At 42.4% G+C, this 26,836-nt stretch overlaps 1 protein-coding gene across 12 annotated transcripts in view; it reads right to left on the reverse strand.

Moving 5' to 3' along the window:
• Positions 1–26,836, reverse strand: part of PAK1 (p21 (RAC1) activated kinase 1) — a 74,759-nt gene that overhangs the window by 40,416 nt on the left and 7,507 nt on the right. Inside the window, exon 1 of one of the 12 annotated variants that reach the window (XM_050331804.1) lies at positions 24,530–24,547. The exons of 7 other annotated variants lie outside the window; for them this stretch is intronic. The gene's annotated coding sequence lies outside the window, so the exon portion shown is untranslated. Of the gene's footprint in view, positions 1–8,181; positions 8,200–14,032; positions 14,051–21,115; positions 21,134–23,653; positions 23,791–24,529; positions 24,548–26,836 lie in introns of those variants that run through there. 4 more of the 12 variants (XM_050331800.1, XM_050331807.1, XM_050331803.1 and 1 more) reach the window with 4 other exon arrangements.

Consider the following 26,836-nt stretch of genomic DNA (forward strand, 5'->3'; position numbering starts at 1 on the left):
GTCAGAAAACTAGCACATTGTCAGATCAAGTGAACAGCATCTCATAGGCACAGAGGACACTGCAATGCAATAGCTGAAAGTTTGCATTAAACTTTAAAAAGTGAGCTTTTTCGGAGGTGAAGAAACACCAAGACAGAGACCTCCAAAGAGGAAGCCAATGTTCTTAACTCATTCAGCTCCTTTGTGGCTGGGAAAGTAAAGAGCAAGAAGACAATCCAATTATCATTAGTGGATGAAGCCATCCAGGAGCCTCAATTAGACTGAGGGGAAAATGCCACAACAGTTCAGCGCTAATTGGAAATGCAAACATTTATCATCAGAGTAGAGCTCGCTCCTGTGTATAGCTCCATTGTGTTCACTGCAGCTAATGACAGTAGGAAACTCAGTGTTCCATAGTATTTATGTAATGACTGGCAAAGCTGTCACATTCCCTTAATTGCTAGCCAGGATTTTCATACTGGCAGTAGCTTTCAATTAAAGGAAATCGCAAAGATTGGTTCAGTTTCACGTTACTTCGTTAAAGTTTTGGTTCTTCTTCAATGTTGGGGAAAGAGGAAGAATGAATAGCTCTCCCTCTGCATCAAATATGAGTTTTTTGTAGACAAACTGAACTAAGAGAGAAGGAAAGCACCGTCAAATACCCAGAACTGCAAAAGCTAATTTAGCATCAATAAAGACAAGCAATTTGAGAACTGCACATAAATCTGCTTCAGGTTTCCAATGATTACTCCTTTAGGTGTGATACATGCAGTGTTCTTAAGAGCGGTTCAGTTACAAGGCAGAATGAAAAAGCCTAGGGTTCCCCCCAGTTGAACTTTCACAGTAGAGCTTTCTTTGTTGGTAGAATATCAGCTCTGTGTTTATAATTATATGCTACCTAGCAAAATGCCCTATTCTACCTACTTTATAATTCCAGAACATAGAGGAGTACCCATAGTGAGTACACTGCAGAAAGGCCTCACATCCCTAGACTTCCTTACTTGGACTGCAGAGCATTCACTATAGTCCATTAAGAATCACGATCATTTAATTTAATGAGCAGCAGTTTGTTTTTAGGAAGTACCATCAAGCCTTTTATCACATCATTTACTCAGATTCCAATCATACTTTCTGTACGTCAGTAGAGAAAAGAAAGCTCTATAGGACTGGCACAAAGGAACTGCTGTTTCTGCAACATATTACAACCAAGTCTGCATTAGCGCTCAGTTAAATAAAACCCATGAGCCAAGTGAACTATTTTTACTCCACTGAACAAAAGGAAATATAACAACATCACTTTTATTACAGTGGCAGGCACCATGTAACTAGGAGTAGGAGTTAATTAAAAGATCAGATATAGTAGGCAAGGGTTTCCTCAACATCTTTGTGCAAGTCTTTCTGGTGCATGGATCTTCTTATCCTGTGTTCTTGCTACAATGACCCAAGTAACTTCAAGTAAGACACATGGATCTTCACTGAAACCCAGTTAAAACTCACTCTTTCTCAGGAAGCAGCCACATTGACTGCAGACACAAAATTCAACCCAGTAGACTGATCAAGCTCCCCTATACAGCCCTGTCAGCATCTGCAGCAAGTGACTTGCTTCTTTCAATCCAATTCCCAGTGGACAAGCATCTACATCATACAATTAGAAACAATATGAACTGCAAATTCAGCAGAATTGGGATTTCACTGATGGATGGATTGCCAGTACGCATGTTTTATTCATCTAAAGACTGCTTTGTCAGGTTGGTTTCATATCCCCTGTGTACTTAAAATGCTAAAAATCATTTTATGGTCACAATTGAGAAGCCAAGGACCTCTATAGACAACGCTGCACCTCTGCTAAGTGCTAGCCAAAACTCACCAGATTTCCAAAATGAAGACAACCACCAATGACGGATGTTCTAGAAAGCCATAGGAGTCATGGTATTTTGTTCAGTATAGTACTCCCTCCCATTGCTAAAGTCTACTTGCTCAGTTTTCATGGCTACTTCCCACTAAGGTCATCGGTGTATCAATTAGCCTCCCTAGGAGAGCACAGCATGCAGCAAATCCAGATGCAGTTTTCTGATCATCCTTCTCTAATTCTAATCATAGAATCATAGAATTAACTGGGTTGGAAGAGACCTCCGAGATCATCAAGTCCAACCCTTGATCCAACCCCACTGTGATTACTAGATAATAATTAAGATTCAATGATGTTCATTATCAGCAAGCTCTCATAGAGGTTTCTGCTACCTACCCATAACCCCAAAGCCTCCTCAGTGTTCAGGCACTCAAAGCAATTCTCATTTCAGCACCCACCTCTGGTTACCTGACCACGTTCCCTCTCTCACCTATTGTAAATCCAAGGTAAGAGAGTGTAAAATGAGATACTTTACATTCTGTAGCTAGCATACTATAATTTCACCTCTCACCTTTACAGTAACAGATCTCCTTGCTAAAAAACTCAAGATACAAACAGGACAGTCAAGTTTTCTGAAACCTCAGGGGTGGTCCCTAAGCATACCCAGGAGGAATGCTTGGGGGCCGCGCTTCCCAAAACAATTCTGTGCCCTCCACTTTGTGGTATTTACACCTGCCTCATGGAAGTGCTGCATTCCTTTTTACTGACACTAACATTTGTACACACATGGTGGCACAATGCCCTACCTCCCCCCTTTCCTGCTCTTACACGCCTTGCAGAGGGATGCAGTGCAGTGAAATACACTTGCTGTGGGAAAGGAACAAAGCATGACCTAGTGGCTTAAGTGAACTGTCTTCTTTGCAAGCATGGCTTCTTTCACTTGTCTTTCCAATTGTTTCCTTTGACCCGAGTTTTCACAGAATCACAGAAAAGGCTTGGGTTAGAAGGGACCTTAAAATCCTCTAATTCCAAATCCCCTGCCATGGGCAGCAATTCCACCCACTAGATCAGGTTGCTCAGAGCCCCATCCAACCTTTTTCTGCATTCCTGGTTATTCTTGTACTGCTGATATTTACAGGTGTTGATTCACAGCCTTCCAAGATATGCACATTTGGCTGCTTTTATTTTTAAGAAAAGTCTCTTCAGGTTGGAAATAACTCTTCTGTGAATACTCTTCAATGTGTATCTAGTTTTATCCAAGGAGCTCAAATATTCTACTTTGACAAAAGCCTCAAAGTTTTATCAGTCCCTGTTTTCTATTAAAATATTATAAAACAGACATCTAAACTTGTGGCCTGCTACTTTGTAAGGTCCCTTTTAGCTTTAAAAATAGAAGCTGGATTTGAGCCTAATATATATTCTTTAAACATCCAACATGGTTTGAATTTACATACCCACAGGTGAAATTTCCCCTGAGGGTTTCACTTCTTAAAGACAATTAAAAATCTGCAAAAAAAAAAAAAAAAAAAAGCTTTATTTCTGACAAAGCTGAACTAAGATAAATAGAAGTGCTCAGATCTCAAATCATGACTTTTTGAAATGGGCTCTCAAAAAGCAGCCCTGAGCAATTAAGCCCACAATTCTGTCACTTTAGTATCTCATGTTATCAGCAGACAGCTTCCATCTTAGATCTAGATGATATATTGTCTCCAACCTCTGCTCCACCGGCTCCTAACCTTTTCTTCCCCATGGAGCATCTGCAGTCTAGGTATTTCCCTGGAGATTCGTTAACTGCTCCTTCCTCAAAGGCCGAGATTATTGGCATTTTTCTCAGACTACATTTCTAAGCACTTAAAAGACCTGTCAGGACGGAGAAATAAATAAATACAGAAAAATAACAATTCATCATTCTCTCTGTCAAAACATTGCAGGTAAAGAGAAGACCTAAGTTTTGGCTAACGTTTTTAAAGACCATTTTCCATCCTGCATGCCTGTAAATCATTTACATAGCATTTCACACCCTTTTTTAATGCCAGTATCCTGAGGGAGAGGGTGGATTAGAATATTGGTATCTCTAATTTAGGAGGTAATTAGACCAACAACAACAAACCAAAGCTGTACATACGCTCAAAACAATCTAGTTAGAACTCTATTTTAATTAAAAATCAGTCAAATAATCCTATTATGCTAAGGATTGCTTTAGGTGTGGTTCCAATCCAGCACATCTTTTTTTAATATTTTAGTTCCACACACAGAAAGTGATTGAAAAAACACTGCAGACTACCAGAATGGTCCTTTCTGTACAGCAAGTTCCTCTCCCAGTTAGATAGCTTAGGAAGATACAGAAATAAATGTTCCAATGTCAGTCATCCACTTAAAGTAAGCCACTTAGTAAAAGAAACAAACAAAAAAACCCTGATAAAACAAAAGCAGCATACATCTCAGGCCAATGTGTCCAGCAGGTGGAGAAAGGTGATTCTCCCACTCTGCTCCGCTTTGGTGAGACCCAACCTGGAGTGCTGCATCCAGCTCTGGGGTCCTCATCATTAAAAAGGACTTGAACCTGCTGGAGTGAGCCCAGAGGAGATCACAAAGATGCTCAGAGGGCTGGAGCACCTCTGCTATGGAGACAAGCTGAGACAGTTGTGTTTGTTCAGCCTGGAGAAGAAAAGACTCCGGGGTGGCCTTAGAGCCCCTTCCAGTACCTAAAGGGGCTACAAGAGAGCTGGAGAGGGACTTTTGACAAGGGCATGGAGTGGCAGGACAAGGGGGAATGACCTTAAACTGAAGAAGAGCAAGTTTAGATTAGATATTGGGAAGAAATCCTTTCCTATGAAGGTGGTGAGGCATTGAAACAGGCTGCCCAAGAAGCTGGATACCCCATCCTTTTAAGTGTTCAAGGCCAGGGTGGATGGGGCTTTGAGTAACCTGATCAAGTGGAAGGCAGTCTCCATGACAGGCGGTTGAAACTAGATGATCTTTAGGGTCCCTTCCAACACAAACCATTCCAGGATTCTATGAAATCCAGTATTCCCACTCTTGACCCCACTACCTGCAAACATCACATCAGAGGGTACTTCTTATTTCCTCCTATTTCCCCCTTTTGCCTCCTTTGTTAAAAAGTAACACACAGCTCTTCTACAACTGCAAAATTCACATGCCTTTGTTTTTAAAAACAGAGAAAAGAAATATTTCAAACATATTCTTTCATTTCTGGTTTTGCTCTTACATGGTCTGTGGGACCCTGCTGCACAACAAGCATTTTATTCATAGGAAACAGAAGCAGCCCAGCTGCCAGAGCCAATTACCTGCCTGTATGGCTGAAGTGGGGAAGTTTGGAGAAGGAGCAGGGCAAAGTTCTGTAGTACAGAAGAAAGTGTGGATGTACAAACCTGTATATATGCACACACACGTGTGTATATAATTTGCACCACCCAAGTTACTCACTTATTTTGTTTACTCCCAAGTGGTCTGTATCATATGATCATTTATAAACATAATTATCCTCAAGTGATATAATGTCCTAAGAAGAAAAAAAAACTTGTAGAAAGTTATAAAGTATAACAGACAGCTCTGAATTTGGTTTTGCACATTGCTCAATTACTTCTGTAAGTATCCACACATCACCTTGTTTCTATTAACTGCAATCTATATAACATTATAAAATAAATAAACCAATTCCCCAGGGGCATATAAACAAGATTGTTGCCCAAATCCATGTTGACCTCATGCACACAGGTTATTCAACCACTACCACTCACTATACTGAAATACACTTGGGAATTAAACAAGAAAAGAAAATGAAGATACTTCTTGAGTCCATTTCCTCTTCCAAGACACTTGTGGGAGGGGAGGCTGGATAGCTCCGAAAAGGCTAACCTCACAATTTCCCCTCAGGCTTGTGCTGAAGAAAGAAGAGATTCAAGGTCTTGCAAATCCAGAAATAGAAATCCTCCTCTACAGACATTTTATTCTACCAGGTCAACACACAGAACACAGTGGTGGGTCCCCAGACATCATCTTCACCACTCCTTATCCTGCTGAGCCTTCCGGTCTGACAAACTGAAACTACCAATGCCTCTGGCTTACTGGGAGGTGGAGAAGATACCAACAGACAAAAGTAATATAAGTTCCTGAACCACTTGGACTATTATTTATTTTTTCACATTATTTATTTTTCACATTATTTATTTTTAGCATTTGAGTGTAAAAGTTGAAGGAACTGGTGGGTAGAAACTGGTTTTGCTCATCCTGGTGTTTTGTACTAAGACTAAACTTCAGCTGTGAAGCTCTCTTGCCTCCACTACCACCTGCATCCCTCAAATATCATTGGGAGACAAGGCAAGATGGTTGAACGTGGTGAATGTGCCCATGATTATGAAGAACTGGGAAGATTTTCCTTATTACAGGCTTTCCATAGCCTTGAAAAAGTCTGCCTGAGCAGCTCACTTCTTGCTGCTTGGACAGAGGGGTAGACCTAGAATGTGTAGAAGTGGTGGGTGAGTGACCTTTACACTCCAGAACAAAATCACTACCAAAGCAGCAAGGTCTTAGTCAAACTTACCAAATTTTTACAGGACAGAGTCAGAAAGCCAGAACAACTTGGCTTTGCATGCCCGCAGGATTAAGCACAGCCATCCAACACCAAACCATGCCACAGTCCTGCAGGATCAGGATCACTGCTGGGCTACAGCTTGGTGGTCACCAGGGCTGTCCAAACCCCATCTCACCTACACACACAAACCCAGCACAGAATATTGCAGCATGAGGTCACAGGACCCCATGGCAAGAGCACCTCTGAAGACAGACTCAGGCAGCCATATGAGTAGGACCAAAGAGGTAATATCTGGTTTGAGCCTTCTCTGTATCATTAGTGCTTGTGCTAATTACGATAGCCAACCGTATCAGTCACTCTGATGAGGGGCTGAACAGTAGCGACAGAGCTGTCAACTACATTCAAAGAACCAAATCCTTAGGAGTTCATCATTTTGGGGCCAGAACAGAATTCATAATACAGCAAGATGCACAGGATTGCAGCTTTTTTTAGTGCAGAAAGCTTGAGAGAGTAAGTACAGCTGACGCAGACATTAAAAAACTAAGCGCGTTTTCCTGTTTCTCAGGGGGATTTAAACAGCAGGTGAGTGGGGCTGGTCTGTGGGACATGACCCTTTTTTATTTCAGCTATTTAGATGCAAATTGTTCCCCCTCCCTCCCCCTCTCAACACCATCTGTTAGCCCAGAGGTTTAGACTGTGCCTTGGATGTAGGTTTTGGGGGAGGGGGATATAGATAAAGCATTGAGAGAATTTCAGTTGATGCCCCTGTTTCCTCTGAGGCACAGTTTTGGAGAGAAAAAAAAAAAAACAACACTTTGCCATACTATTAATTAAAAATAGGATTTTTCTCTCATTCTATTGCACTTTTCTTACCAACTCCATGAATTTCCTACTCTAGAAAGCATTCCTTGACCAGTTTTTGGCCAACAAGCCACATTATATAGGGACATTTATAGCAGGTTGCTATGGTGTTAGCAAAGGGCATGAGCTGGTACTGCAGGAAGTATCAGAGATTCAAGGAATTGAAGTCCTAAATAATAATAATGAAGTCCATCACTACAAGGCAGAGTATTTAATGTTCTTTTAGTGCTAGTGAAGCTACCTCATCTCTGTCTGACTTTCCCAAGTGAACAGCAATGTACTTTCATGAACTGCGGGAAGATTTGATTCATTAAACACTTCACCCAGGGCTCTGGATTCTTCGTAAAGGCAAGATTATGGGTGACAGCACAGAGTGCACTTTCAGGAAGCTTGAAGATGACACAGTATTGGGAGCAGTGGATGACGGACCAGATGGGTGTGCTGCCACTCAGAGGGATATGGAGACACTGGAGAAATGGGCCAACACCAACCTTGTGAAGTTCAACAAAGGAAAATGCAAAGCCCTGCTGCTTGGGAGCATGGATTGGGAACCAACTGGCAGAAACTAAGCAAAATAGCAGAAAAAGACCTGAGATTCCCAGTGGACATCAAGTTGACCATGAGCCTCCAAAGCACCTTTGCAGCAAACAAGGTCAACTAGCACAGTGTCTGGGCTGCATTAGGAAATACAAACGCCAGCAGGTCAAGGGAAGGGATCCTTCCCCCCTGCTCAGGGCTGGTGAGACACATCTGGAGTGCTGGGACAAGTGCTTGCCTCCCCCATTCAACAGAAATGCAGACATACTGGTGAGAGTCCAGCAAAGGTCCCACAAGGATGATTAAGGGACTGGAGTATCTGGCAGGTGAGGAGAGGCTGAAAGAGCTCTTCAGCCTGCAGAAGAAAGTTCAGAGGTATCTTATCAATGAGCACAAATACCTGATGGAGGTGTAAAGAAGATGCAACCAGGCTCCTCTTGGTTGTATGCAGCAACAGGACAAGAGTCAATGGGCACAAACTGAAATACAGGAGAATTAATTTAAGTGTAAGATTAACAAACCCCACAACAAAGACACTTTTTTTCAGCGTGGGTGGGGCGGGGATGGACACAAAACCACAGAACAAGCTGCCCAGAAATATAATGGAGTTTTTATCCTTGGGGATGTTCAAAACCCCACTAGACATGACCCTGAGCAAACTGTTCCAGCTGCCACCACTTTAAGTGGGGGGTTGGACTAGACTACCTACAGAGGTTCCTACCAACCTCACCAATTCTGCAATTACAAGCCACACAAAGTGAAAGGGAGGCTTTAAAGAAAAGAGATACATAAAATCATTCAAAATACTTGTCTGAAGTAAGCGTTTTTACTCCTCGGCATCCAAGGCCCCAGTTTAGTGATAAAGACAAATTAAAAGAGGTGGTGACAACCTTGAGCAGAAAATCAGCAGAAGAGTTGGGATCAGTACTGCAAACCCTCTTTATGAATTTTAATGTGTGGAGTACAGTCCTGGTACTTGGGATATACAAGCTCTTGTCCCAGATCTCACACAGACCTCACTTGTGATCTTAGAGGCACAAGAGGGGGAGAAAGTGCAAGTACTTCTTGTCTGCTCTGCCCTTCTCCAATCAGTCAATCACCTCTTTAAAGGAAAGGCAATTCAGGTAGTTATAGAGCACACAGCATGAAAAAAATCCCTTCCAGGTGCTTCTGCTTCTTCAGTTAGCACAAGAAACAGATTCCCATTAAAATAAAAAAAAAAAAGAACAGAACTGCATATGCAATCCTGATGGCAAACCAAATGGTAGAAAGTAAAGGGGGCATGGAGGAATGCAAAAACCCTTCTTCCCCCTTAGAGTCCAGATGATGGGACAGAAGAGCTCTCCTGAGCTTGAAATATGAATAGGCAGACACCACCTAAGGGGAAGTGGGTGTTGTGGGGCATCTCCCTTCCCCTCCAGGCTGCACTACGACCTGAGAAATGCTTGGAAGGAAGGAAATACTGTGCGGGCTTCAGCGCCTCAGCTGCAGCTGAGCAACTTCTTAGGCTACCCAGCACAACATGCAAGGCTGACACCAAGATGGGCTGTCAAACTTTAATGGTGATGCTCCACTGAGGTGAGGGAAAGGAGCTCTAATTTCAGCTGAGAAAGCTTCCTCACAGACAAGGTTTGCACAGTAACATTTTCTGAAGGGGTTTGGCCCATTTTTCTTTTTTTACTGTTGGGATATTGTTTGGTTTCTCAAGTGTTCCCAAAACAAATACAACATCTTCCCTCCTTCTTGCACAGACAGAAGAGGCCAGAACAGCGTATGATCTCAACTACTTGGTGACAGTAGGAACTCTAAGTACCTAATTTCAAACTATTAACTTGTAAAATGCATTAAATTTAATATTACTGGAAAGCAGTATACTGACAAAAGTTGCAGGCATTTCACAGAAACATTTTCTTACCAAAAAAAAAAAAAGTTATCTGACAAAACAGTGTTTCAATAAATTTGTACTGATATTTTGAAAGAACTTAAAGTTTTCACTTTAAAATAAAAGGGGTAATATTTTCTCCATTTATGAAAAGCAGAGTTTTCAGAAAATCAGTGTTTCTCCTACACATTGAGAGTCGTCTTCATCCACTGCTCTAAATCACCAGCTAATTCTGTTTCCAGATCTCTGGCATTTCACCAGCATTACTGAGAATCTAAAGAACAGCTACTGGAAATGTTTTTAGTTAACCAACTTCTTGTTCAAAAATTTAAGCACATATATAAATTCTAAGGGCTAAAATCCTGCAGTTTGATCTCTAATACAAGATACAGACACCAAGTCTCAGTCTACTTGGCTTTAAAAAGACAGAAAGGTCATCTGTGATAGCTAAGGGGTACTTGGCCCTAATGCCAGCAAGCCACCCACTGAAACAGTGGGAGTTTGGCCCGAATTAGGATTTCAGGATTTATCCCATAATGCCCTGTAACACTTCCCACACAGTAATACCTGACAGCTTCTGAAAATTCACAAAATGTGAGGGACATGCTGACACCATCACAGATGAGGTTTCCAAGGGTGTATTTTGTAACAATTGAATCTAAGCTATACTGGTCTGCATATGCACATATTCTTGCAATTCCAAGGGGGTTTAGCATGCTGATTTCCAAAGAACAGCAGCTAAAAACACCTCTCCTAAAGCTACTCAGTGCCAAACCAACCTGACTTTTAAAAGCAAAGAGCCCACACAGCAGTTACATCCAGGACATCACTTCCCTTGTGCAATAATCCCCCACCCTTGGTTCCCTGCTGTTACTCGTGATTACATAGGTACAAGCCAGGTGCTTTTCTAGAACCTCCTTCCAGCACCACCTAAATCCTCATCTTTTCCCACAGATTCCTCCAGAACTGCCCTAAAATAACTACTGTCATCCCCGGCATGACCTGGGACAAGGGGGACAGGTTTACAGTCAGGAAGCACCGAAGTCCAAGAGGCCAATCCCTGCCCACACAGTGTCTTTGAGCCCAAATCTAATGGCATGAATGCTCAGGAAACCAGTATATTACTGGTCGATGATCTGTCCCATCCCTCTTCCACACTCTTAACAGGTAAATACTGACCAGATTAAGTATATGGTAGAGCTGAGCATTTATCCTGGGGGAAACATGTCTGTGAGCCCTTTTCAATGCAGCGTGACCTTTATCCTGTGGGGAGCCAAGCAACAATCAGTTCATGCATTCCATGAGCCAAAGGCTTCATCCAGTATTGTTGCTCTGAAGGGGGGGCCTGGATCCTGCCCAAACTGAAGTCACTGCTATCACAAACAGCATAGGGTCTGTGGCATCTAACACTTAAAAAGATCCTTTATCTGGATCCCTGGAGGCACCAGGGGCTTTCACACAACAGGATCAACACCTACAGTGCAAGTCAGACAGCAGCCCTGTAAATAATCAGTGTAGCAACTGGGATACAATAGGTAAGAAGTAGAACTTCTTCAGCTATCCCAGCAGCTCCCTGACAACAACCAAAAGAAAATAACCCAAACAAACTAAACAAAAAAAAGTTTAAAAGATAGTCAAGGACAGTGGGGGTTTCAAGGATTGAAACATGACTCATCTTGGAACAAGAGTACAACCAAGTAGACGCTGCTGAAGAGACAAGACAGGTTCCACTTTAAAAGCAGCATTCCGTTATCAAATGACAAAAGTCTTCCACAGATTAGTTGGTATGCTTGCCTTTTGCCCTGAAACTAGCCATTTTTAAGTGGATCCAAGTGCAGGAGAAGGAAAGAAGCCTGACAGAAAGAGGGGGGAAAGAAAAAAAAAAACCAGTAAAAAAAAAAATCCCATAGTTGTTGTGTTTATGACTTATATTCACTAGACAGGAAATCTTTAGAGCAAGCAAAAGCCTGTCTGCTCTTCACTTCACAAACCCTTGATATCATAATCACATTTTTAAAATATTGCTTTCTTGAATGATGCAAATTAAAAGCCGTAAGTAATTCTCTGACATACCATTGAAAACCACACACCAGCACAAAATAGCATTTTATCGCATGCAAGTCCATTAAACTATTATTTACAGTGCAATAAATAGCATCCACACAGATACCACTGTCACTGCTCAGCAGAAAACCTAGAAAATTCCTTGTCCCTGGCCCCTGCGGGTTTGAGTGAGAGAAGTCGAACTGCTCCTGCTTGGAGCAGGGTTTTGTCCTACAGAAATACTGCAGTATCTCAGCTAACACAGCAACTGTCCTGTAATTATCACGTACACTTTCTAGTCAATGAAATAAAAGAGACCTTTCACTTCAAAAGTAATTTTTAAGGCAAAAGCAGAGGAAAGCTTTTAAAACGATGACTGTGAAAAGACAAAGAGAAGAGATGGTGCATTTACACGGATCAGTAAGGCACTCTTTGAGACAACTGTGGCTGAGGATGGTCATGGGGCACCAGGGTTCACAGGCCACACCAAAAGTGCTTTTATTTTCATGGAGTTAATGCAGTTGTCAACCACTCAGAAAGAGCCCCAAACAAGAAGGCAGCCTGACAAGCCAGAATAAGACACCCAGCTAGCTCCACAGTCTAGACAAAAATTTGCTTCTCTGAAGGTTTTTTATTTTCCGTTCCTCTTCCAGAGTTAAAATTGGAATGTTATCAGTTGCCCGTTCCCAAATGGAAAGCCCTCTGACAGCAAACCAGATTTTGAAGCTTTCTAGCAACTACACAGGCCAAGCCATCAGAGCTTGCTGCTTATGCGTCTGTGTTCAGGGCATCTGCAGGGTAGTCTTGGGATTAGAGTGGAGCTACAGTTGAATGTTGTCCAGAAGTATTTTAGGAGAACAGAATCAAATTGCCACACAAACGTAATTGCCAAGTTTCAGTCTAACGTTTCAGCAATTTGCTTGACATGTTTAATTTCAGAGGGCAGACTGGTAGAGTAATATTTTGGTTTTATTAATATGTCCAAGTTCCCTAACAGTGTTCATATCTTTAGTAAGGGACAGGATTCCTTCAAGTTCTGCTTTTGATAACAGAAAGCATGACAAATTTTTCATGCAGCCTGGAAAAAATACTTGGATAGACTGAGTCTAAGGCAGTCAGTGAGAAAGATGAAAAGCAGTATTCTTAAATGATCTACACTTCCCAAAACCTACAAATCTGGAGCAGAGACTGTTTGGTCCTTTACCTTCTCTTCAGGAATCCATTCAGAAAGCCAGCTTTCAAGACATTTGTTGAGTACCTAATCACTGCACTACCTGATGCTTTCAATCTTTCAGCCAACACAGAGCTAAACCATCTAAGAAACAAGATTTCCCCGCCTCCTACCCCACAGCATTTAAAAGAGTTCAAATTCTGACCCCTTCTGAAAAGGCTGCCCAAGATTACCGTGTTTCTATGTTCCTGTCACCAACTCTCTGTCCACCCAGTTCTTGCCCAGTGTTCCTCTCTCCATTTCCAAGCCTTGCAGGCATCTCACAGCATCCCAGACAATATACTGAGATGATTCTGAGTACATCAATATCCACTGAGATCACCTGTTGAACCCCCAAGGCACTGACTGTCAGGAAATGCACAGAGTGAAGAGTCAGAGACTATGATTTCCTCTTCATGATTTCTTTTAAAAAAGACATTTTCGTCCCACTTCCCACAGAACTGCAGTATCGCTTAAAGAAGACTGTTTGCTCACAGAGCTACAAGAGAATTTAAGTTTCAGAGTAAAGCTGAGCTATCAAAAATCTAAGTTGCTTATACATCTTGTTTCTACCACAGATAGTAAAATATTGTTTATTAGACTCTGCACATGTGAACTGTGCCTCTTGAAGATCACAGAGCAAACAAATGAATAAAGTTTTAATCTAGAAAGTGAGAAGATAAGAGATTTAATTAAAGAGATTACAGACCTCTCAACCAATTAAGAACCAAGTTCAATCTTCATAAGCCTATCATTTGGATTATTAATTTTTTTAAAATGAAAAGACTGTATCCCAACACTGAGCTTCAAGCCTAAGAGTGTTTTGATCTGAAGATGATTGACCACAGCAAAACATCAAGTAAAGAGTGTGAAAAAAGGCCTGAGATTTATTTAGCATGCATATGATTTCAAGCACCAGCTTGATAACCAGGCTAAACATCCACAGGCTCTGCAAGTCCCAGACTACAGTCACCTGGAGGCACCAAAAATCCATTTTTTCTCTCTAGCTCTCTGAAGTTCTCTCCCTTCTTGAATCCTTGGAGAAAGGCATTATTTCTGCTCTATTCCACTTCGCATGGGATTTCCTGTAAGTAGAAATTGCCCCTTTCCCCTTACTTTTTTGCATGATCCTCACACAGGAAGACAGGATTTAAAGAGAGCTCGAGCTTGCAAGAACCTTCCTATTCCACAAGTAAGACGAAGTGCTCCAAAGTCACATTCTGTGTAGTGACAGAAATTAAGATTTTATTAATTTCCTCAGAGCCCTGCAGAGTCTGTAAAAGTCATTTAAGTTTTCACGTCACAAAAATCACTGACCTCATCAGCCTCATGGGCTTGGAGTGGTTTCTGAAGAGCTGGTCACACTGCTGCAGGTGAGCTCCAAGCCTTGGGCAAGAACACTGCTGGCCAGAGCTGTGACAATGCAAAAGCAACAGGCATCACTAGAGCAGTGTCTGTCCCACAGGCCAACAGTTACTGCTCACAGATCCCAAGAGAACTCCACCAGAGATACTAGAGGAAATATTTTTGCAGAAATCCACTTGCACGCACAAAGGTGAAGAAAGAAATGGCACTCAAGCCATTGAGTAGCTCTCAAGCACTACTTTTCTTGCTCCTGTAATAGTTAGAGAAATCCACAGCAGCACAGACCTTGGCATAAACATAAGCCACTCATGTACACTCTGGCCTTTCAGGACCTGAATGGTGCCTAAGAGAAATCTGAAGATGAACTGTTTACAAGGGCTCGTAGTGATAGGGCAAGAGGGAATTGCTTCAGACTGAAAGAGGGCAGGTTTAGACTTGGTACCAGAAAGGAATTTTTTACTGTGAATGTGGTGAGACACTGGAACAGGTTGCTTAGAGAGACTTTGGATGCCCCATCCCCAGCAGTGTTCAAGGCCAGGTAGGATGGGGCTTTGAGGAACCTGCTCTAGGGGAAGGTGTCCCTGCCCACGGTAGGGGGGCTGGAACTAGGTGATCTTTAAGGTCCTTCCAACACAAACCAATCTATGATTCCGTGATACATACCCTGAGCTCCAGGCAGCTTGACATTGTTAAACCATGACACTGCCCACGCTCCAAACACACCCCTAATGGTAGAGAAGACTGAGCTACAAAGACAGGCACAGACCCAGGTGACAGAGATTTCAACACAATAGCATGATTTCAACAGATGCTCAAGCACAGCCCCAGTTTCCTCTAAAAATGAGGGGCTTCAGTGAGATATTTCATGTGGTTAGAGCTATACAAAGCCTTGAGTCACTTGCTGGGTCACAATCCAGCTGATTCCAAGAATCTGTATGCAGGCTGCTTACCCAGAAATTAACCTACTGCCTCGGAAAGCGTTGCTTAATTTAGAAGAGTGATTACTTACAGCACCTGCTGCTAGCCTCACAGCCTTTGATATGCCAGCTTCTCCAAAATTAATGCTAAGTCTTCTAAAACTATTTACATAAGTAATTAAGGAAAGAACTAAAAAAACAGTGCTAAATGTATAACATAACAATCAGCTGGGTTATCAGCAGCAATTGAAACTGTAATTTCCAAAGTAAATAGTGTGACTTAAGGCAGTTAGAGCTGAAGCTGCACAGTCAGTCCTTGTGGCAGACTCCCTTCCTCAGCCAGGCATAAACAGAAAATGCACTGCACAGGAGACACACATCAAATTGCGTACATGTATGACACCACCACCTCGGAAGAAACATCACACAGTAGGAGAATGTTTGCAAAAGAGGTGTCCTGGCTTTAAAGCCACATTACCTGGAGGCTTTAAATTGAAAGCCAAGCCCAGAGTAGGCTTGTCATGCAAGTGTAGAACCTCTTGCAGTAATTGAGGGCTGAGGTCAGCAGGCAATGGAGAGAGGAAAAGAAGTTAAGAAAGAAGGACGAGATAGTCCAGCAAAAGGACCATGAAGATGCTGAGGGGACTGGAGCATCTCTTCTATGATGAAAGGTTGACAGAGCTGGGACTGTTAAGCTGAGAGAAGGCTCAGGGGGATCTCATCAATGTATATAAATACCTTCAGGGAGGGTACAAAGCAGACAGAGCCAGTGGTGCCCAGTGATAGGACCAGAGGCCATGGGCACAAACTGAAACACAGGAGGGTCCCTCTGAACATCAGGAAACACTTTTTTACTGTGAGGGTGTCCAAGCACTGGCACAGGTTATCCGGAAAGCTGGTGGAGCCATCTTTGGAGACACTCAAAAGCTGTCTGAGCACTGTCCTGAGCACCTGGCAATGGGTAGCCTTGCTTGAGCGCAGTGGGTTGGGCCAGATGACCTATGGAGTTCCCTTCTAATCTCAACCAGTCTAGGATTCTGTGAAGACACATACCTAAAGGTGTACAGGCACCAAGAAGACCCCCTTCCAATGGTTTCAAGAGGCAATGCAAACCTTTACCTTAATTTTAACTACTGAGTGCACACTTTTACTCTGCTTGAAAAACAATGAAATTTCAGTCACGGTAGCTGAGATATTGCATGTTTCCTTTCAGGAGAAGGAGGGGTTCAGAATTAAACATGTAACCCTTTACTACACAGGTCTGTCTCAGAGAAGAGTCAGCCCACTCACTTGTGTGCACGGGAGTTGGAAGGAATTCAAATTTGGGGGCTTATTTCTGTTCTTAAACAAGACAGAGGTTATTTGCAAAAATTCAGCTGGGATCCTAAAACTCACTTCATGTACTGAAAAGGACTTTTTCAGCAGCTTGAAAACATCCACCAGTCTATGCCTGCTTCCTCCCCTGACCCACATATATCAAACTATAAAAGCCGCCAAGTGGCCTACACAAAAAGGTTTGCCTTTTAGGAGGCAGAACAAAGAACGTCACATTCCTGTCTGAGTGCAACAAAAACAGTTTGAACAAGGTTTCAAAAGGTCGCAGTCATTACAGCCTCTCAGAACTAGAGGCACCCAGTTGCAATTCAAGCTACGCAGCTCATCCCTCTCAAGCCCAAAACCTTGGCTAAGTTTGCAGGTCTTTTGGGGACACTAAGCAAAGTACCAGAGTGCCTCAGCTCCAGACACTGGCTGTCTCAGAAGCCAAAGCAAGCAGAGTAAAACTCAAAGAACTGAGGCTTAGGAGATCTGTGTAGGCAAAACCTGACTTCACCCATCACAGCTACACCAGCTGTGTAGCAGTCCCAGAAAGCATCTCACTTCATATTATTCCTTAGGATGTTCTTATTTATGTCTTTATGGCTTATGTATTGAAGCATCTTCTAATCTGTGCAGCTTTCAAAAAGAACCAACTATCTGCTGTTTCACTCCAAGATGAATTAACGAAGGTTTGGTATAAAGAAACAGCCTGAAACTGGTTTGGAAGGGAAAATGATCAAGAGTTTCTGCAGAAAAGATTTAATACTCCTTCTTCCCCCAACTCTGCCTATACTAGAGGCTCACAAAATTTCAGGATTTTTTCTGAATTTTAAGCAATGCACAGAAAACCATTCCTCCATAAAACACTACTCAGTAATAAAATATTACTTATCTGGGGGAAGCAAAAACATCTGCTGGGTAACACAAAATACCTGAAAGTGCACAATAGCTCCACTACCCTTGTAAAATCTGAGGACACAGTTGAAGGGAGTTGAGAAAGGTCACACAAGTTTACAGCAGTGGAGAAACACCTCCTGTGGGTTTCCAGACTTCTGTTCTGCTCTGGTTCTGCATTTTCTGTTTCCACCCTCAACCCCCTGCTAATTTTGCAAGCGATTCCGGATCAAGGCACAGAGCAGGGATCTGCCGCTGGGGCAGGCTGCCAGGCAGAAGCTGGGGCTGGTACCACACTCAGAATGGAAACAGCTCAGAGAGCAGGAGGAACTGGCACTGTTCTGCCATCCTTATCCATCTCCTGTGCAAATTCCCCAGTCAGGGACATTGGCACTGCTCACTATCTTTTTCCTTTCCACCTGAATGAGCCTCACAGATTTGTTCCTGGTTCAAGTTACCAAGTGATTACAACACTTTACCATATTCCCTATAGGCACCAGTGGCACAAAGCAGAGATTTGGATCACTGCTCCTGGCACAGCTTTGGGTTCTTATTCTGATCACGTATGCCAGGGATGGGATTTCTATTTCATAGAATCACAGAATCAGTAAGGTTGGAAAAGACTTTTAAGATCCTCAAGTCCAACCATCAACCCAGCACCACCACCATGTTCACCATTAAACCATGTCCTCAAGTGCCACATCCACATTTTTTGAATGCTCCCAGGGTTGGTAACTCCACCATTTCTCAGGCAGTCTGTTCCAATGCTTTACAACCCTTTCCTTGGGAAAAAAAAAAATCCTAATATCTAATCTAAACCTCCCCGGCACATCTCTTGAGGTCGCTTCCTCTTGACCAGTTCAGATGATGGAAATGTTCAGGCCTCGCTCTGAAACAACATTTCACCATCAGAAATTTGTCTATAGTTTCTGCACTTTAAGGCGCTTAAAGCCTTCAGACTCTCAGATTGACATGACTGACACTGACCTTGTTCCCCACTGCCCTCATCTAACTGATTCATCCAGGCTGCATCTGCTGACCTCCAGTCGAAGCACATGCTCCAAGCTACGAAATCAGCCCAAAGCACAGCACATCCAAGCTGTGACATGACCATCGGATTCCTTTCTGTCTAAAGTGCACTCGTTTACAATGCTCTGCTGAACAGCTGAAGGACATCTATTCCAACAGGCTTATCTTTGCCCCACCTCCTTGCTGAGCTGCTCCTCCAAAGTGTTTCCACCCTTTATAGGAGACTGATGGCAGATGCCCATCTGAGGCTGCAAAGCCCCTGCATCACCAGTTACTTCCCATCAATTTTACATCCCAAACACTTTTCAGACTGATGGCATGAACTACCACTTCAACAAAACGTTAAGAGCTGAGCATCAAAGCCCTCCTTTGATTCACCTAAGACGACTACTTATTCTGATAAGAGAAGCCAAATTTCTAGACACTCTATAGAGACAGCTTTTGGGACAGGAGCAGGAACAGAACAAAAGCAACACGGCCCTCATGGAGTGGCATCAATGTTTGCCTGACTTAACACAGTAAAAAGGAAAGGTATCTGCCCTCTGCAGAGCAGACATGCCAAACCTCTCTAGGCTTTTGGCTTCAGAAAAACTAATTGCCAGCCACCACCAGGTTCAGCAGTTCACCACAAGGTCACAACTGTGCAGTCTGTCAGCAGTTCAGCTTCTTCAACACCACAGAGGTTCCGATAACGGGTAGTAAAACTATCTCCAGTATGTGAGACTTTCTGAAAGGGATGGTCCCTTCAGTCACTGCAAACAAGCAGTGGATGCTAATGACATGTCAGGTCTGACTCATAAACCTCATTAGCCTCTTTACAGAGTTCGTGGTTTGTTTTTCATATTTCTCTTTGTGCACAGTAAAAGAGATCTTCTTTTATTTGTATGCCATGCTTCCAGCACTGCAACAATTGAGTTTTAACACCTTTATCACTTCTTTCTTCTTAAGAGAAAAATAAACAAGCAAAGACCATGCACACACCCTGGATTTTCCCTCCTTAATGGTACAGAAACATTTTACTCATCTGCTCCCTGAACCTTCCAAATTTTACAACTGAAATAAAATTTTAGTTGACAGAATTCATTTGTGACTTCCAGTGCTACTTGTTCTCTTTCTCAAAGATTCAGAGAACCACCTTGACCAAATCCCATTGGTATTAAATGTATTCATGTATTACTGGTAGTAAGAAACATAGTATATAAATATATTATTAGTAGTATCAAATTAGCAACTCATCTGGCTGGTGGGGACTACATTTTCATTACAACACGCTCCCCTACAGGAGATGGGTGAACTGAGCGTTGCAAATAATATCCTGGCACCAGGCACAATGGTAGAAGTTGTCTGAGCCAGCATCAGGGCATGGCTGAAAGGGTTTGGAAGCAGATTCACATCCCATTTGGCCATACCCACTGCAGGGACAACAACCTCAGACAGAGCTGCAACAGCCACCCCTGTATCTCCCCAGAACCTCAAATTAGTGGCCCAAAATAAAGCTATGAGGAGGCAGTGCTTTTGCATTGGTTCAAATCCTCTGGCTGTCAGCCAGCTTGGAGCAAGTCCCACAGGTAGACAGAACCTAAGAGAGATCAGAATCAGGCCTCCCATCGATGAGGCAACTGATTTCACTGGCCTTTTCATCAGTCCCTCAGGGCTGTTTTCACTCTCTCATGAGAATCTGGGATATAGTTATGTAAAAAAGATTCCTCATCCTTAATTAAAATAAAGTTCACATGCACACCCTGCTGAAGGCAGCATTAAAAAAATTACTTCTATGAGGGATAAGTCACTTATAATTAAAAAAAAAAAAAAATCTCATTGTGTACACAAGGGAGTGTCGAACACTTGCCAGCCACCTGGATAATTGCTTCCTATGAAAAGCTGCAGAAGAGAGCCCTGGGGAAAGGACGGGTCACACAGAGACTCTTGCAAAGGCAAGAGTCTTGCAAAGTGCAAGCTGGATTTGTCCTGCATGGGTGAGCACTTGAAAGCCTGTCACCAAATTCCACCTATTCAGAGGCTACAATAACCAATTCTTCACAGCACTAGTATGGCCTTTCATCTATTTTAAACTCTAAGCCTATCTTGTTTAATCAAAAGTTCCCTGGTTGTAATAGCATGAGAGCTTATGGATGTCTCATATTCAGCTTTACCTGCTGACTTTATGATTAAAACCTAACATGTGTTCCTCCCTTCCCTCCCATGAGGAAGAGTCAACAATTCTTCTTGGAAGGCAGTTCATTTCTTTGACCCTTTTAGCTGCCTTTCTGCAATGCTACAGTGCAAGAGATGTGGAGACCGAAACTCCACATCATCCACAAGATATGGCTGCATCAAGCATTTACATCAAAGCAAAATTATACTGTTCATCCCTTTCCTGATGAGGATGGTGGCTCTTTTGGTTGCTGCTCCAGTAATGTTTCCCTCTCCACCCTAAAAAGTGAAATCAACCCCAATTTCTTACTTCCTGTTATTCATGTGGGTTTCAAACCATAAAACAGCCTTTCCTCCAAACTTCTAGGATCTTAAGATCTTGACAGAAGTTTTCTGAAAATCCAAATATATTACATCCATTGAACCCTTTCTTGCTGACACCCCACAGAACTTCATGGGATTGGGCAGCAGGATTTTCATTTTCAGAAGCCACACTGACTCTTTCCCAACAGTTAACATTTACCTGTGGATTCAGAGATCCTTATTACAGACCATTCCTGGTAGCATGACTCTCTGGCATACCGTTCCCAGGATCCCCTCTAGAGCCCTCTTTATAGATGGGAATCACATTGGCAGCTCCCCAGTCCTCTGGCACAGCAGCCATCTGTAGTGATAAATTATACAGTTTGGCCAGCAGTTCTGCAGTTTCCCATTCAAGCTCCTCAGGACTCTTGGTTGAATGCCATCCAACTCTGGTGACTTATTAAGGTTTAACTTAACTATTTGGTCTAATTTTTCCTTTTGTATTTATCATCTCAAATTAGTTTCTCAATCTATTGGCTACAAAAAGTGCACTTGACATGGGAATGTCCCCCATACCCCCAGCAGTTAAGACTTGATTTTCTCTGCTAATGCTTTATCAACTCTAAGTAACCTTTTTACACCTTTAACCTTTTGACACCTTTTGACACCAAACACTCCCCAAGATACCCTAATCTTAATGGATTATATCCCCATGTATATAGTATTTATGATAAGTGGTTATAAGCAGTGATGTCCTAACATCTCAGAAGAGCAGTCCCAAGATAGACTGTTGTGTCTACCTCCTGTCCCACTCATACCAGCCTGTGCCCTGGCACAGCTGTCACCCTGCTTTTCCATCCTGGTGAAGGTTTCAGATGCCACCAGAGATCAGCGAGATTGAACTGTGTCACCATGGCAGCCAGCTGTAACAAAGGATGAAGATCCAAGCACTAACAATGCAAGTTTGGGGCAGGAGCTAGCAAGGCCTAAAGCAGAGTTTCTGCTTGGGCTCTTCCTGACCAGAAAGGCTGGTACAAATGGAAAGTAATTTTTGTGCAGTATGATGACACTGATAGATGCTAAGTAATCCAAGTTGCAAACAACTGCAGATCTTACTGTTCTACCCTGACTGAAGTACTAAAGCAGGTATCTTCCTTGCTGCCACACAAAGTGTTTCTGTTCCTCACCAGCACATCCCTGTGATACTCACGAGATTCAATAAAAATGCTCCTTTTGGATGAGGCTGTGAAACTCCCTGCCTGCACAGGCACTTGAAGAGTGGAGACTCCAACCACACTCGCCATTCCTTGGCATTTATACCCTTCAGAAACCCATAGCAGTCCTGCCCTCCTCCTCATTTTATAAAAACTACACAAGTATATAGCTTTTATCTTCCTTTTACGTCAATCCCTCCAATCCCAAAGTCACTTCTGTTCTTTGCTTCAATTTCCTCCTGTTTATCTGCTAGAAAGTAACAAAGATCAAAGGCACCATTACATCAGAAAAAAAAAAATCCCCCCACCCCTCACACTGATTAGCAACATCAGACCCAATTTTCAGAAAGATATTTAAGAGTTTTTAAAAATACTTTACCAGCTTAGGTGCCAAATCCCAACAGTTTCCGAGGGAATCAAGCGCCCACGCGCTTTCTGGATTCCCACTAGATGCCTACCCACATCTTTCAGTACGTAACCACATGAAACACTACTTTTGTTCTCAAGGTTAGGCTCTCAAGTGCTGCTAAGACAGTCCCTGAATGTTCCCACTGAAACCCATGGGCTACTAAGAGTTATGTCCCCCAGTTAGGGAGAATAAAAAAGAAAAAAGAAGAGGAGGGGAAAAAAAAAAAAGAAAAAAAAATAAGGAAAAAACCTCCACAATTGTTTTTTGTTCTTTCATGCCCAGCAGATCTTACCAAATACCTGCAGCACAGTTCCTGCCAGATGAAAGTTTTGTTTTTATCTTGGCTATGAATTCTGAGGCACAGATGTTGCTGAAGCCTTTCTGTACATATTTCAGGGTATTCAGAAATAAAGTGACATTTGCTATACAAGAAATGTGTTTACCTGTTCCCCCCTGTGCCTGCTGCTTCTCTGTTTGCCCTTGACAACCACATGACAGAGTTCAGCAAACTTTGTCTCCATCACAGCTCACTATAAGCCTTTATGGGCAGTGTTTAGGTGGAAAGTGACAAGGAATCTCAGCACCTCCATGAAAAAGCCACTGAACATTTGTACAAGAGATGACTCCTTCACTGTAGTGCTTTGACTATGAAACGGAGGCCTTGCAAGGTAGAACAGGAACAGCGAAACGGTAGGATTATTTAATAAAGTTCATGTGACTGGCAGCAAAATTAGCAACTTAATTCTGTCTTGGATTAAAACTATAGTTCCAGCTGGACACCAGTAAGAAGTTTGGGCCCAGTTTATAACCTGCTGGGGAAAACATCTCTTTCAATTCTGAACCATCTTTTCAAGACTCAAGAATATATATAACACTTACATGATGCAAGACATTATGCAGTTGGTGATGGGAAAATCCCAAAAGTGCTCTGCTGCACTAACAAATGAACCTTCTAGGCAAAGCATGGAAGTCCCTACAGCAGGGCAGGGGTTACAAGCATTATGCCTCCACAGAGAATCAAAAGATACAGAGTAACACAATAACAGGAGTGGAGAGAGGAATGTAAGAACAAAATAACTAAAATAAAAAGCTGTATACAGCAGGTACCACAATGACAGAGTAAAAAGGCACTTACTTGAGGGCCAATTCTGAGAAGCCACCAGATCTCACCGTATGTCTTACAGTCCTTGCCTCCAGCTTTCAAACCCACAGGCACCTCCGTGATCTTTAATACTACACCACAGCTACCTTCACTCATACTGCTTTGCAAAGCTTCCTGCCAGGTCAGCTCACAGCCAAGCGCTGAAAGGGAAAAGCACTCTTGCCTTTGGATGGCTGTGTGCCACGATGAGCTCAGCTGTGTCAAGCTTCATCCTCCGATCGCAGCTCCTAAAAAGCTCAAGCTAAGAGCACACTCCCAGCAGGTGGAGAGAGATCCCTCCTGTCCTTTCATCATGCATTCGGTCTCCCAAGAAAATGCAAGTTCAGAATTACACTTTTAATGTTAATTTTGAGTTGACCACATCAAAAGGAAAACAGCTGCCAACAGCCACATCCTTGCTTTATAGCTTGGGTGTGGGGGGGCTGGTTTTGAGAAAAAAAAAAACCAAAACAAAACCAAAACACAAGCTTCTCATCTGTTAGTCAAGAAGAATGCTAAATCAACCACAGACTCTTTCCTCCCAAATCTGTAGTTAGTTCATTAGGAATTTATGATCAGAGCCATCACAGAGTGGTCAAACAGTCTTTACACTGAAACTACCACAGGTTATGCTTTACAGAGAAGCCTTTCACTGCTCACCTCATTCACACCTGTTGAAAAGAATAACAAGGCTCACAAGAGCCCCACCACAGAAGGGAAGCACATGAATTCATGAAAAAGGAGAAGACAGACCACAGAGATCACACATGCTTATCCTATCAGATTTCAGATGATTTACCTATAGCTACAGGAAATGCAGATGGAACAGAATCTCAAGCCTTCAAAAACAAACACAACTACACCACACACCTTGTTGAAGTCACTGCTCCTCAAAATAACAGGGTGGGATTCAAAGAGCAACTGAACATCACCAGAAACACACGACATCCACTGTAATACTAAATTTAAAGTCTTGATTACACAAGCAGGTATGATGTTAAAAGCACTAAGCCAGGTAAGATTCTGCTGCTCGGATTTCATGCTGCTCCTTTCATCTCCATGACCATTACACCCTGAACTGCACATTTACCCATTTAATGCTGCCACATGTCAGCATGTGACGAAATGTTTTTGAAACAGACAAAAAAAGCCCACGCAAACATTGTTGGTGGCATTTGGACTAGGTCCCAGGATGAATAAGTGTTGGATCAGAAGGCAGGAAAGGCTCCTGCAGGATGTATCTAGTGTAAGAAAGGATTGGCTCTTAAAAAAACAAAGGTCACCTAGAATAAAACTGATAAAGTAAATTCAACAAGGAAAACAAATTATCCTGATGATCCCCTAATAAAGTGCAGGAGACAAAGCTGAGATCATCGCAACTTTGGCATTTTTCCAAAGTAGCAAATAACTTTAAAAGAAAACACATAGGAAAAGACATTTTTGGTCAAACCAAGCAAATGACTAAATTCTTACATATTTTTCCAGCTCATCATTTCTGAATGTTTTTCTTTTGCAACTCAAGGACTTGTCCCAGAGATACACAAAACAAATGAAAAGGCTGGCACTCTCAAGTCTACAAGGTAATGAGATCTCTGATCCACCTTTGCAGCCTTCTCCTGCCCCCCCCAAATCCCCTCTCCACCATGAGTAAATTGGAGACAAGACTGGGAGGGGGGACTGTCAATATGAGCTGGCAGGACACTGTTTCAGCAAGTATAACTTAGATGTGAAAGCCAGAAGCCCTACTATGACAGTGCAGTGAGTCACTCGATGACAAGTCATTGAGGCATTTAGAGACTGATTTTGAATTCTAACAAGTGACACTGTTTTGCCTCCTCTAACTGAAGGATGTGCCTTTATTGAACCTAGAATTCAAACACCGCCTGTGACCGTCTGCCTCCATTTAAAGGCTGCCTACACAGGGAAATATACTCTTGTGTTCTACTTGCTGGCTTGCAGCAGAGCCCTGAAAGAATCTCGAGTTGTTTGCATTCTCTTCTGAAGTCCCACTTCTGTCATTCCCAGTCCTACCCTCACCTCCTCAATCTTTCTAAAGGAGATCTACATATTTAAATATTTCCAAATATCTCATTACCAAAACTACCTGCTTGATAGAGGAAGGCAATGCATGTAAGGTTTCTTCCCCTACTCAGTCTTCATCCTCCTCCCAAGCCCTGAAGAAGATGCTTCTTACTGGGGTGGAGGACAAAATATTTTACCTCCCTGCTATGCATCTGTGTTTGCCCAGTATCTTCAGCATCACAGGAGTATGATGTGATACTCTCTTCCTCATCAGTCTTAGGAGCGGTCAGGGAAAGAAAAGATAGGTCCATGAACAAGGTTTCTATAGAAAGGCAGAAGGAAAACAAACAAACTAACAAACAAGGATTTCAGAGATATAAGCAGGGAATGGAAACAGAGAAAAGAAACCAAACAAACAGGAAGAACACAAAAGTTAATTCACACACACACAGTGCAAGTTAAGTTCAGTATGGCTGTCAGAGCTCCCAGAAATGGCAAAAGAGACACTAGTCTGGAGATTACAGCTTCATCAAGATAAAGTGCCAGTTTAATTTTATTCATACTTCTCAAATTCTGCTTTAGGAACATAACCAAGGGATTAAAGCAGGCCTGGAAAAGTACTTCTACTCTCACTTTTTCAGAGCCTTTTGGCACATCCAAAGGTAGTGGATGAGACTCCTGCTGCTTTTCGTGAATTTGGTACAGCATTTTTACTCATTCTCTGTTACCAAGGGAGTCAAAATTGCATAGAAGAATTTATAGCACACACAAATGTAAGAGACTGCAATTTTTCCCAGACACCTTATTACTAAGACACATAGGCTGATGCAACAACAAGAAATTTGATGAGTTAGAAATTAAAATACAGATTTTTGTACTAGATTAACATAACTGTGAGACAATACTTTTCACTAGTGCTGCAGTTCCCTCTCCTTCCTCCCCTCATTTCTCTGGTTTTCTTTAAAGCTATTCAGTGAAGATTTCAGTGATTCTAGAAAATTAAGTTATAACAGTAGTAACTAAGGGTTAAGATGTAGTAGATACACTCACTTCCTCACCCAAAATTAGGAACTGGAGGCTCAAACCAAAGCCTCTGTGTGCCTAAATCTCATTATTTAAGTCTTCAAGGCACATTTGGATCATATTATGTCATTC

The sequence above is a fragment of the Myiozetetes cayanensis genome, unplaced genomic scaffold, assembly GCF_022539395.1.
Source record: "Myiozetetes cayanensis isolate MyiCay16 unplaced genomic scaffold, myiCay2020 scf5-8, whole genome shotgun sequence".
NCBI classification, from domain to species: Eukaryota; Metazoa; Chordata; class Aves; order Passeriformes; family Tyrannidae; genus Myiozetetes; species Myiozetetes cayanensis.